This window comes from Panthera uncia (assembly GCF_023721935.1).
Source record: "Panthera uncia isolate 11264 chromosome A1 unlocalized genomic scaffold, Puncia_PCG_1.0 HiC_scaffold_16, whole genome shotgun sequence".
Classification (NCBI taxonomy): Eukaryota; Metazoa; Chordata; class Mammalia; order Carnivora; family Felidae; genus Panthera; species Panthera uncia.
Window position 1 is genome coordinate 34,463,493 of NW_026057576.1, and position 13,797 is coordinate 34,477,289.

At 35.7% G+C, this 13,797-nt stretch overlaps 1 protein-coding gene across 4 annotated transcripts in view; it reads right to left on the reverse strand.

Moving 5' to 3' along the window:
- DIAPH3 (diaphanous related formin 3) overlaps positions 1–13,797 on the reverse strand; it is a 522,043-nt gene that overhangs the window by 232,080 nt on the left and 276,166 nt on the right. The gene's annotated exons all lie outside the window — the stretch shown is intronic.

A 13,797-nucleotide genomic window follows, 5' to 3' on the forward strand; every position in this document is an offset into this window, starting at 1 on the left:
ATTTTTAATCTTTATTTAATTTTGAGAGAGAGCACAAGCACAAGAGGGGAGGGGCAGAGAGAAAAGAAGACAGAATCTGAAGCAGGCTCCAGGCTCCTAGCTGTCAGCACGGAGCCTCATGCAGGGCTCCAACCCACGAACCATGAGATCAATTTGGAACCTGAGCTGAATTTGGATGCTTAACCAACTGAGCCACCCAGGCGCCCCAGAATTGGGAGTTTTTAAATTGGGTAAGAGATGACCAGACCTGCAGTTAGAAAGTTCCCTCTAGTGCAGTGTGGATGAAAGACGAAAAGCAAAGGTAAGAACAGAAGCAGGATGAAGAACTTTAAAATGCTGTAACAATAATTCAGTCAGGGAAAGAAGGCCTGAGCAGAGGCAGTGCCTTGGGGATGGAGATAACAGGATGGAGGGGGCATGGAAACCCAGGCAGTGCCATTAATTGGAATAAGTGGAAAGACAGACAAACAAATTTAGGTGGGGTGGGCAAAGAGAGACCAGTTTCAGTTTTGGCCAGGTTGAGTTTAAAGCTTTTAAGTGACATCCAAGTAAAAATGCCCAACAAGGATGTAGACTGATACAGGTGTAAAACAATGCTTCTCAACCTTTTTTTGTCGTTCATTATTGCTGGCTAAGGAGCATCTTTAGGCATTTTTTCTTAATTGCGTGCACTTACGAAATTTTTAAATCATCGGTATACTGTGTAACTGTTTAGGTACTGTAGGTACATCTATGCTTTGCACATAAAAACAGCAAGATACTTTTGCTTCCAAAGAACCAATTTTCTCTCCCTCGAGGGTGGGTAAACTCTTGAGCATGTCTGGCTAGAACTCAGAGGAACAGACTGGACTAGGTCACCAGTTTGTGAGCCCTCAGCCCCCAAAGCTAAACAGTTGATCAAATGAATCCAAGCCAGTACACAGAATGAAAGGAAGCTGGACAGAGGCTTGAAGAGAAGACTAGAGTAGACAATTCTAATCTGAAATGGCCAAGGCATGCAACCAGAAGGGAGAAGTAATGATGCGAAAAACATAAAAAATAAATGGAAGCCAGCTCAGGTTTTGTGTAGTATCTGGGGATGGGGGTGTTGAGGGTGAATAGAAAGCAAATATGTCATGTGGTGGTGTTCCCTATAATTGAGTAATTATTCAGAGCAGATACATACGAAAGGGGGAAAATCATTTCTTTTGTACAAAGAGTTCATTTGGAGCTGGAAATTCTTGGTATACCTAGTTGTGGACAGCCCTGTTTCCCTGCTTCCTTTCCAACTTCAAATGGGGGTGGGTGTGTATGTAATTTTTTTAAAATTCTACATCACTAAATATCATATCATTATCAGACAAGTATCAAACAACTGTTAATATCTGATAGTGGAATTAGGAGAGATAAACTCTACCATCACAAATGTTAAAATACATTACTTATTAGTACAAAAATATCTTATTCCTGGAAATACAGAGCTACCCTCCCACACAACCTGAGTTTCATGATTACTCATGTGATAGATTTAAATGCTACACTGGCCTTTCAACATGCAAACCAAAAGTATGATTCCTTAAGTATGGCACCTTAAAAACTGACTGATAGGACACAATCCATTATTTGATACCTTTTTTAAAAGGAACATAAGCCACAACATCCATCTGAGTGTTTTAAAAAGCATACCTCAAAAAAGGACTTGACTAACTAGCTAGATTAATTGCCACTAACATGTGTGGATGACCTGGTAATGCTAAACAGTGCCTTTAACTAGTTACATGGTCACTGGTAAGTTACTAGAGTTCAGTTTTCACACAGATAAAATAAGAATATGGGACTAGACAGAAAAAAGAGACTCCAAATTCGTTTTCCACTCCAAAAATATTAAGTATACATTATAGCGGACTCAAGTGTTGATAGACATAGCGAAATCTAATTTTAAAAATACTAAAATAGGGGTGCCTGGGTGGCTCAGTCGGTTAAGCATCCGACTCTTGATTTTGATGCAGCTCATGACCTCATGGTTCCTAAGATTGAGCCCTCTGTTGGGCTCTATGCTGACACTGTGCAGAGCCTGCTTGGGATTCTCTCTCTTCTTCCCTCTCTGCCCTCCTCCCCCTTCGTTCTCTCTTTCTCTCTCAAAATAAATAAACTTAAAAAAAATACTAGAATAAAAATGAATTAACCTAGTTGTAATCTCAGTTCACAAGTTATTTTTGCATGCTAACGGCCGTTAGAATCTTTCAGTTTGTTTTCACATATACTGAGAATGCCAATCGGATTTATTAAATTACCTTTCAATCCGTAATTTCCTTCACACTATCATGGTTAATGGATAAGGCCAGAGTAAAAGTAGCAAAGTTTCATAAATAATTTTTCTCTTGTACAACCAAGACTTAGCATAAAAGCTGTATTTTGTTTTTGTTTTTTAAAACACCTTAATGATAAACTCTTCTCTCCCCCTCCCCCCTGGCAGCAATGACTGCCTTGGGAATAGCATCCCTTCTGTGGACTCTCAGCTCCCCACTGCTGCCGGTTACACCCCTCCCCTTCAACCATGTTCCTTTCCCGTGAAACTAGATACACGGCCTGTGTAGAATGTTGATTAGCACAAGCACCATCTACCTCTGTAATTTGCAAAGCCCTCAAAGAGCTTTCCAGTAAGTACTATGTATGATGCAACTAAATAGCCAGCCACTGCTAGGATTAAATGTATGAAGAAATCTCTGTGATCAACAACAACCAATGAGATCAATCTCGATCTTTATTCATGAGCAATAAAAATTCAGAATTAGAATTCTGGAATATAGTTTATAGCATCTACCAGTTTAGTAAATGTTAAGTGTACAAGTCAAACAAAAATTCAAGTTGTTCAGAGACCATCACAGAGCTAGACACTAATTTATGGGGCAGAGTGTTATTCTAGCTATATTACTGAAAACATCAACTGCTTAGCAGGTAGCGTATTGGCAACAGTCTAATATTCAAAAGTATGTCCACTGAATAGTAAATTGAAGCAAAATTCTCCCATCCTTTTAGAATCTGTATTTAACATTCGTAAGGCCAAAACAATAAAATAAAATTCCTAAGTAAATAAATTTGAAATTAAACCTAATAAATGATAAGTTTAGGTAAGAAACAAGGATGGCAACTGTTTGTTGATAACATATGGTGTCTCATTTACAAACTGCTATGTGGCTTTAAATTCCAGGGTGGAGAATCTTCATTCAGGTCCTAACATTCTCAGGAAAAAGTACACAAAGTTATTCTTCCCGCGTCAATTACTCTATCCCCTCCTCTACTTCTCCCCCATGTCACTTTATAAAAAAGGATAAAAAAGGGCACCTCCCAAAAGCATAAATGCACAAAATATTTATCAAAGTCTTTTTATGCACTTGCTCAATTTTTTTTTCACTTTTTGATAAACATGAACAAAAGGGGCACATTTTATTTCCACTAATTACTCCTATCATATATAATCAGCAACTGAACTAGAAGAATAAGGAAAGCTGGGGGGATGGTGCTAATTTTGTTGGAGAGAAAGAACAGTTCACTTGAGCACACTCTGTAACGCTAACTCTTGGAAAGAAAATGAAGCTAAAATATTTGCTTTAAAAATTCATTTAGGTTTAAAAACTATGCTTTATTTAAATTTTAACAGACATTGCTTGACAGGCTTCCTTTTGTTTTATTGCCAAGAGATGTATCTTGCTGATGAGTAATCATCACTGTTAAGTAGAATTTCTTATTTGTATATTGTTTCTTTGAGGTACATTTAATGCAGCATGGATGTCAAATAAACACAAAGATGGATGGAGTTTCTTCAACTGCTCTGTTCATTTCAGACAAAATAACGTTAAAAGAAGATCCTGTAATAAATCATGGCCTACTTGTCACTCTGGAGTAGAATTCCTTGGTAGCTACAATGCAGTGTTTTGGAATATTTTTAAGCCATTCAGCACAAATTCGGATGACATTTAAAGAATATTCCATTGTTTTAACCACAAGAAAAATTCCTAAAATAAAAACTGAGTATCCTTTTGGTGATCCTCAGAATCCAAAGGTCCCACACTCTTTGACTAATGATACTTAAATCATAAGAGTATTGCCGAATCAGTAGCTCTACTTCCATTATTATGCTTCTATTATCTAAGTATGTATCAAAACGGCACTGCTGCTCTGGATGTTGGAGACACTGCTGAACACCATAAAAATGACAAAATTACAAGAATCTGTAATTGCCCCAGGAACATTCTAGAAGACCCTAACTTGTGTATGGCAATTAATATGATTCATATTAGAAATAATACTAATGATCAGTTTTTATTATAAATAATAACAGCAACATTAATATTAATGCCATTAACACAAATACCACTGATATTATCATAGCAGTGGCTCTTATGTGACACTTACCCTGAGGCCAGAACTAGTCAAAAAGGATATAATTTAATGCTTAAAACACAAAACATCTTTAGGTGGAACTAGTATTATACACATTACTAAAGAGGAGAAAAAAGACTTGAGAGATGATGCAGCATACACCAGGTCATATAACTACTATCTGATAAGCCCAAGGTTTGAACCCATGTCTGTTTGAATCCTAAGTTCTTAACTACTACAAAATACAGTTCCTCTACAAAAATCTTTAGATTATTATGTGTCAAAATAAACAAATTTCTCAAAACCAGGTGGACAAAAATGGCAGGTAAGACAACAAAAGAACAGATGCAATTTAAAACACTGAAGCCCTACGACCTGCTAATTTTAGCCTGAAAAGCCTCTAAAAACAGACACCTGCTACCTTGAGGTCATTTCTAGTTCTGAGAGCATGCCATTCTTTCTAATGTTGTATCTATAAATTTAATAAAATGTCACCTAAATCTTATCACTGAAACAGCAAGTCTTTCAACATTGCTAATAGATTAGTGCTGACAAAATATTATTCGAATACATTTAGATGAAAAGACAGCTGTTAAGTTTAACCTTTAACAGACTTGAACAAGTATACATATGAACATCACATTACATCTTAAATCCTATGCAGAATAAAGCGATTTGTGAACGTACGAAATAGGAACTCTAAATAGAAGTTAAAGGTATTCCCATGAAAATAGGTGTGTAAACACATACTATCAAAAAAAAAATATCATATTTGCTTAGATAAGAAGGGCAATGTGCCAGGAAAAATTCACTAGTGAAACCACAATTATACAATGAATAATGTTTTTTGATATGTGTATAACTACCTTAAAAAAATAATCACCATGCTGATTAATTTTTTTGAAAAGATTGGTTATCTCCCTACAATGGAAATAAAAATCTTAATTTAAATAAAATAAGATGCTTAACATCATTTAGGTCACTGCCATAACTATTACTACCTATAATAAAACTTTCAAAATGATTTTAAAGTAGAGATCAAATGATATTAGGTAAAAAAAATATATTAGACAAATTGTGATATTCATATATGAAAATAATTTCTATTCATTGTGTAGTTTTCATTTTAAAATGACGAGAGCTTAAATATTAAATAAGAAAATGCTTTATATAATGTGGATTTCTATAATTATAAGCTAGTTTCTTTCATACTCCCCCCCACTTTCCCTGAATTATGTTTTTAATTTATTTCTTTTGGATTTTAGCAACTACAAAAACTGCAGAGTTCAAAGAATTTTTGCACTGTAGTAAAAATTTTAGCTTATTACATTATCTACTGTATTGTTCGATGTTCTGTTTATTTATATAGCCTCCTTATCCACAAGACATTTAAAACAGCTCAGTATTCTTTAATTAATATAAATGGACCAAATACATAAATTTTAAATTGAATGTTCTACCTTTTATTTTTTAAATCCTAGATTTTATTTTTTTAAAGCAGTTTCAACTTTTCAGAAAAAAAAAAATGAGCAGAAAATACAGAGCTCCCATATACCCTCTCCTCCATCCAAATTTCCCTATTAGTAACATTTTACATGGGTGTGGTACCTTTGTCACAACTGATGACATTATTCTTAAGATCCGCTGCCTTCTACAGTTGTAGGGGGGTTGACAATGCAGATCATATATCTACCATTATACCATCATACAGAAGAGTTTCACCCACCCAATCCCCAAACTCCCCATGCTCTTATTCAAATCTTCTGTATTCTCTCTCCATCACAACCCCTGACAACCACTGATCTTTTTACCATTTCTATAATTTTCTCTCTTCCAAAGAGTCATACATATATTTGGAATCATCCAGTATGTAGTCTTTTCAAATTGGCCTCTTTCACTTAATAACATGAATTTAAGCTTCCTCCAAATCTTCTCTTGGCTTGGGAGATCATTTATTTTTATCACTGGATACTATTCTATTGTATGGAGGCATCACAGTTTGTTTATCCATTCACCTACTGAAGGACATCTTAGTTATTTCCAAATATTGGCAATTACAAATAAAGCTGCTATAAACATTTGTGCACAGGTTTTCAACGCCTTTGAATAAGTAAGGCGTTAAAAGTAAGTAAGAGTGTGATCACTGAATTCTAAATTTATGTTTAACTTGGTTACTGCCCAACAGTCTTCCAACAGAGATGTACCATTTTGCATTCTCTTCCTGTTGTACTACATTTTTGCCAGGATTTGAACTTGCCAATGTTTCAGATTTTAGCCATTCTAATAGATGTGTACATTGTTTCATTGTTTCAGCTTGCAATTCTCTGCTGACTATGATGTTGGCTATCTGCTCATATATTTATTTGCCATTTGTAAATCTTCTTTGGTGATGTGTCCGGTCAGGTCTTCTGACGATTTCTTAATTGTTTTCTTGTTGAATTTCAAGAGTTATTTATATATTTTGGATAGAAGTCCTTTATTAGATATGCATTTTGCAAGGATTTTCTCCCCGTCTGTGGTGTGTCTTCTTTTTTATATATTTTTAAGTTTATTGATTTTGACGTTGGGAGGGAGGAAGAGAGTGAGGGGGAGGGAAGGAGGGAGGCAGAAAGAAAGAGAGAGAGGAAAACAGAAAATCCCAAGCAGTCTCCATGCTGCCAGCATGGACCCCGACATGGGGCTTCACCTCACGAACCGTGAGATTATGACCTGAACTGAAATCAAGAATCAGAGGTTTAACCGATTTAACCACGCAGGCACTCCCATCTTCTCTCTTAAAAGTGTTTTTGCAGAGTTTTCCATTTTGATGAAATCCAACTTCTCACTATTTTTCTTTCAAGGATCATGCTTTTGGTACCCTATCTAAAAAGTCATTGACAAAACTAAAGTCACCTGAATTTTCTCTTATCTTCTAAAAGTTGTACAGCTTTGCATTTTACGTGTAGGGCTATGTCCATTTTGAATTAATGTTTATGAAAGGCCTGAGGTCTGTATGGAGATACAGTTTTTGTTGTTTTGTTTTCGGCATGTTTATGTGCAGTTGTTCCAGCACCACTTCTTCAAAAGACTTATTTCAGGACGCCTGGGTGGCTCGGTCGGTTAAGCATCCGACTTCGGCTCAGGTCATGAGCTAGCGGTTTGTGAGTTTGAGCCCCGCATGGGGCTCTGTGCTCACAGTGTGGAGCCTAGAGCCCACTTTGCTTTCTGTGTCTCCTTTTCTCCCTGCTCTTCCCCTGATCATGCTCTGTCTTTCCTTCAAAAATAAACAAACATTCAAAGAAAATTAAAAAAAAAAAACAAAACAAAAAAACGCTGTTATTTCTCCATTGATTGCCTTTGTTTCTTTGTCAAAGATTTGACTATATTTATGTAGAGTTATTTCCGGGCTCTCTATTCTGTCTCATTGATCTGTCCACTTTTTTTTTTTTTTAACCAATATAAGAATATTTTGATTATTGCAGCTTTGTAATTCCTGAAGTCGAGGAGTATCAGTCCTTCGACTCCGTTCCTCTTCAGTGTTGTGTTGGCTTTTCTGGGTCTTTTACATGCCCATATGGCCTTTAGATTCAGTTTGTCAATATTCACAAAATAGCTTGCTGGGATTTTGATTAGGATTGCATGGAATCTACAGATCAAGTTGGGAAGAAGAAATATCTAAATAATATTGAACATTCTTTTCCATTAACATGGAATATCTAATTCTTTATTAGCTCTTTCTTGATTTTTTTCATCAAAGTTTTATAGTTTTTCTCATAAGAATCTTGTACATATTTTAAGTACTACTCTTTTGTGTACTAACATAAATGATACTGTTTTTCCTTTCAAGTTCAGCTCTTCGTTGCTTGTTTTTGGAAAGTGATTAACTTTTTTATGTCAACTTCATATCCTGAAACTTTGCTATAATTACCTACCAGTTCCAGGAGGTATATATATATATTTTTTCTTTTTTCTTTTTGGTTTTGGTCAATTTGGTAGGGCTTTCTACATAGGCAAACATTTCACCTATGAACAAAGACACTTTTATTTATTCCTTCTCAATCTATACAACTTCTATTTCGTTTTCTTGTCTTACTGCATTAGCTAAGACTTCCAATACAATGCTGAATAAGAAGGGTACCAGGGGAGTGGCTCAGTGGCTCAGTCGGTTAAGCGTCCGACTCTAGATTTTAGCTCAGGTCATGATTTCATGGTTCACAAGTTTGAGCCCCACAACAGGCTCCATACTGACAGTGTGGACTCTGCTTGAGATTCTCTCTCTCCCTCCCTCTCTGCCCCTCCCGCACTCACTCTAAGTAAATAAACAAACTTAAAAAAAAAAAAAGAATTTTGACCAGGGACATCCTTTTCTTTGCCCAATGTTAGAGGGAAAACATTTGGTTTCTTACCATTAAGTACAATGCTAGCTGTAGTTTTTGTAGATATTCTTCATCAACTTGAGGAAGTCCCTCTATATTTCTAGTTTCTTGAGTTTTTTACATGAATGCCTGTTGGATTTTATCAAATGCTTTTTCTGCATATATTAACATGATCAAATGATTTTTCTTCTTTGGCCTATGGATGTAATGGATTCTATTAACTGATTTTCAAATGTTTAACCAGTCTCCCGCACCTGTAATAAATCCCGCTTGGCTGTAGTATATATTTCTTTTTTACACATTATTGGTTTGGCTTATAACATTTTGCTAAGAATTTTTGCATCTGTTTTTATGAAAGATATTGGCCAATAACTTTCCTTTCTTGTAATGTCTTTGGCTTTAGTGTATACCCATTTTTATCATTGTACTCCCCACCTCTGCTACCTAAGAACAAATGTTCACAAATGCCATTGTCTAACTGTGGAGATAATCCTGCACATTTTGCCTCTATTCCAAAAATGCAAGAACAATGCAAACCGTTGACAAAGAAGAGGTAAACAATAAATTTCCTTGACTATCAGGAATGGAGCATCTTATTCAATTTTTGATTTTTCATTTTGAAAATGCACAAAAACAGGAGACTGGAGTAAAGCAGAGATGACTGTTAAGGTTCTTCTTGGGTGCTCCCTCTAAAGGATAGGAGGCCTGTCTATAAACATGGTGTTAAGGCCGATTCTGAGACTACGTGTTTGGGGGAAAGGAGATTTCATAGATTAGCAATGCTTTTCATGAAAATGGTGAGATGATAGCACACAAGCAGTGTATCTGCTGATCATGAGTAAAGCCACTCTAATTCTAGTGAAAGAATATTTCTTTTTAAAAAAAAATTTTTTTAATGTTTATTTTTGAGACAGAGGGAGACAGAGCACGAGTCGGGGAGGGTCAGAGAGAGAGAGAGACACAGAATCCGAAACAGGCTCCAGGCTCTGAGCTGTCAGCACAGAGCCTGATGCGGGGCTCGAACCCATGACCCGTGAGATCATGACCTGAGCTGAAGTCAGATGCTTAACCGACTAAGCCATCTAGGCACCTCAAAGAATATTTCTAATTTACAATGATTAATAGCAGTTGAAAAAAAAACTAAGATAATATGAATACAATTTATCAAAAACATTATTTAGTAAACCCAATTAAATATTTCTTGGAAAATGCTATTGATTAAATGTGTTACTGAATGAATCAAAGGGGTTAAAAATCCTAGATAGCTTCACGTTGCTTTGGAAGTCAACATTTCAGTGACTTAATTGGCTAGATGTAAAATAAGAATGGCATTTGTTATCTGCAAGTCTTTGGCCAAAAACTGCTTTACTTTCAAAGGGTGCCAAAATTCACTGGTGTGATTTTGCCAATCCGATAAAGAATAAAAACCTCTCTAAAATCCTTCTAAAACACAATGTAGATGGAACAGTGGATTTGTTTGGCAGAGGTCTTTCTTCAAAATAACTTCAGAGTGAATGAAAAGGTGATATAGGAGAAGCAAAATTTCACACAAAAAGCTTCACACTATGATCCGATCTGAGTGTAACAGGTGATAGGCAGAGTTATTTGTCTCCTGCTTTTTATATAATGACTGAAACTCTATCTGTACAAGGTAGAGCCCTGAAGAATAACTCAGGACACTGGCCATCAACTTTTTTCAGTTCTGTCGTGTGCCTGAGATTCACACTCCACCCACTCTTTTTCTTTACTATCAGAGTAGTGTTGAGCTCGGCATGAAAAAAAAAAAAAACAAACAAACAACAAAAACAAAAAAAAGCAGTTTTTGGAAATATTTTCACCACTCATTCTTAAGTGAAGACGTAGACCTGTTTCTTTTTTGTTTTTGTTCTTGTATTGGTTGGGTTTTGCTTTTGTATGTTTGTTTCTTGGCTGGTTCCACACCACCAACCAGAGATTTTTCCATTCTGGGATAAAGTAGGGCAGAAGACAAAATGATTCTCAGCTCAGTTTGTGCATTAAAATCATCCAGGAGACCTCTAAGAAGCCACTAATCAAGATCCACATCCATACATGCTGAAGTAATTGATCCAATGTGGGGCTGACACATCAATATTTCTTAAAGGGTGCTCCTGGTTGAGAGTCAATGTCCTACAGGAAGAACTGTTCACAATTTCAAGAAATCACTCACTGGAGTTGGTGGAAGCATCAATCAAAAAGGAAATGAAATGGCTGGTTTTTGTTCTGTGTTGTTTTTCTCCTTCAAAGATCTTCCTCATCACAGCTTTGGTTAGCTTTATTCTACTTGGGTTAGCCTGAGCTTATAAAAAGAATATACAGGATATCAGATACAAATTTCATGTACTTCAATGAACACACAAAAAAAAGTCTTTTAAATGGAAAAAAAATCAAAATCAAGAGGAGACAAAAACCAATCTTGCCTGCTACTTCCCAACCCTTTAACACCTAACTTCCGACTATCCTAAACTCCCGTTACTACATGTCCTTTGAGGACTTCACCTTTGAGGTGAACTCACTGTATGTTCTACTGCCAACAAGAGAGAAGTTTTCCTACAACGTGATAATATTGATCAATTTATAATGGAATCAGCAATTACTTGGTTCTGCAATTTCCCCCCCAAAATAGCTAACACTGACGAAAGTCAGTTATTACACTTTGTAAACTCTTCCAAAATTTATATCTACTATCCCAATACAATGTAATTACTTAGAACAAAGACCTATATTTTATAACTACATCATCCAGTTGTATTGATTGGGATAATTTGTAACTTGGAAATTACTTATCATTAGACATTAGGAAATATTAAACACATGCTATAGCCATAGTATATGGATTGATAATACCTGTTGTTGTTTTTTTTTAATTTACAAGGTAAAACTCCTCTCATAGATTTTAATATAGTGTTAAACTTTGATGATTGGGTCAACTCGTTCTTTTGCTAGAACACTGATCTACTTGGAGAAAGAAGAAAAAAAAAGATTTTTGCATCACCAATAGGTTCTCTAAGAAAATTAACTTCAACACTAATCACATGTAAATTTTTTCTAGGTGGGCATTTTGGTGAGGCAATCACCTACCATTTACTGATTGAATTTCTAAGGATACGGATTTGCATTTAATCAATAGCAGGTCCTGAAAAAAGAATATAATCTCCAATTGCATATTATCCAATTTTTATCTAGTCTAGCAATATCTTTGGCGGACTTTATGAATGACAAGAAGTTCATCCATTCTTTTACATATTCTAACGTTTATCCTTTTAAATAGTCAAGCCATCCGAAACCAAGGTATTTATACCATTTTACTTAAACTAGAAATAGTATTATGTAACTGAAGAGTATATTTGTATCTTTCCACGAGTGTTCCCTTGATGTGTCAAACCCTACCAGGCTCTGGCCCATACTCCTAGGGAAAGGATAGGGGGAGGGGAGGGAAAGATGGTTCTAAAAGAAAGATCCTAATGTAACTGATTCATTCATTTACTGTTTTAAAGAACACAGCTCAATGTCGTATTTTTCTTTTCTAACAATACACGTGCAAATTTTCTTGTGAAGTTCAGCTTTGGCAAAGGAGGAGAAACCTCTTAGTTCACAAAAAGTTTCACGACCATGTCTGTACTTCACTTTTACCACCAGAAAGCCTCTAAAAATCTACTTTAATTTTTACTTACATCTTAATAGAAACTTGCTTATGTTTAGCTTGTTTCTTTTATTTTTATATTTATTTAACAGAGGCCACATCCAATCTTTAGGGTAAAAACCCACGCAATCCTTTTCCCTCTGAACTCAGAGCTATTATATTTAGCTACCTCCATTATAAAGGTATGCAAAGATGTAATACAGCCCTTAAAATTAAGCTATAATCTATATAGATTTCACAACTCATATAATTATTTATAAAGGATGAAAAGTTAACAACTTAGTAGAACTCCATGTACTTCTCATAGTAGAGCTAAATTTACAAAGGGTATTTAAAAGTAAAGGTTTTGAATATAGAATATTAGATGTCATATAATTACGCAGCATGTTTTAACAGATTAAAATATTACCCTTTCTACTGTCAAATACATATGGAATTCCTTTTATGGGGGCTTATCACCAAACCAAATGCTTTATACTCAGTGTGAAAATTCAATCACAATTGTCAAAGATCAAGCTGCTACTTCTGATAACGTACATGATGAGATATCATCTTGTTCAATATAAGCTTTCAACTTGACATGTAGGCTAATAAAAAATATAAAGTTGTAGTATTTATTTTCTTTCTTGCACAACAGAAGAATCCTAAGAGGGATGGTCAAAATATCTAGTATCGTTGCCTGAAAATACAGTCAACTCTTATCTGGAGACAGATTAACTGGTTTACAGATTAGCCGTAGTAAAATAACAGCAGCATGCATTGCTTTCATAAAAGATTTTTAAATTATTATGCATCAGCCACTGTCTATCAGTATGAGAGAATGCCTACTCTAACTACATAAAAGGCACAACTTCGTGTCCATTTTGTCTGGTGCATTGTCATTTATTGAGTATTTGCTATGCACCAGGCACTGTATTAGGCTATTCTACCTCATCACTCAGACCTAATCTCTTGTCAACAGCTCCCTTTCGAGGAAGTGTATGAGGGAGTCGACTGCAGTTCTGAGACACAAGCTCTACAGAAGAAAAGACCCTTAGCACTAAGAAACAAATTTCAGTTGATTTGTAGGTGTAAACTTCTCCCCAACTTTGCTCTTCATCCTGTTTTTCTTCCTTTGCTTCCTTTCTCAGGGAAAGCCTGAATCTGCTTGCCTCCTTGCCCTTCCACCTCCAAGTTCATTATCAACACTCCAACAGTTCCCTAGATATTCCTTAAATGTGCATACTCCCCTCCCCCTGCCCCTTCCATCCTACCCCAAGTCCTTTTGCCACTACCCTAGCTTGCACTTCCATTGTCTCAAAGTACCTTCACTGTTTCAGAACGGACAAATATTTGCTAAATAGTTAAAGCAGCTTCCATCAGATTCTCTTTAAGACACTGAGGTAAACAAGGGGTAGGAAACACTAAAAATAGCCTGAA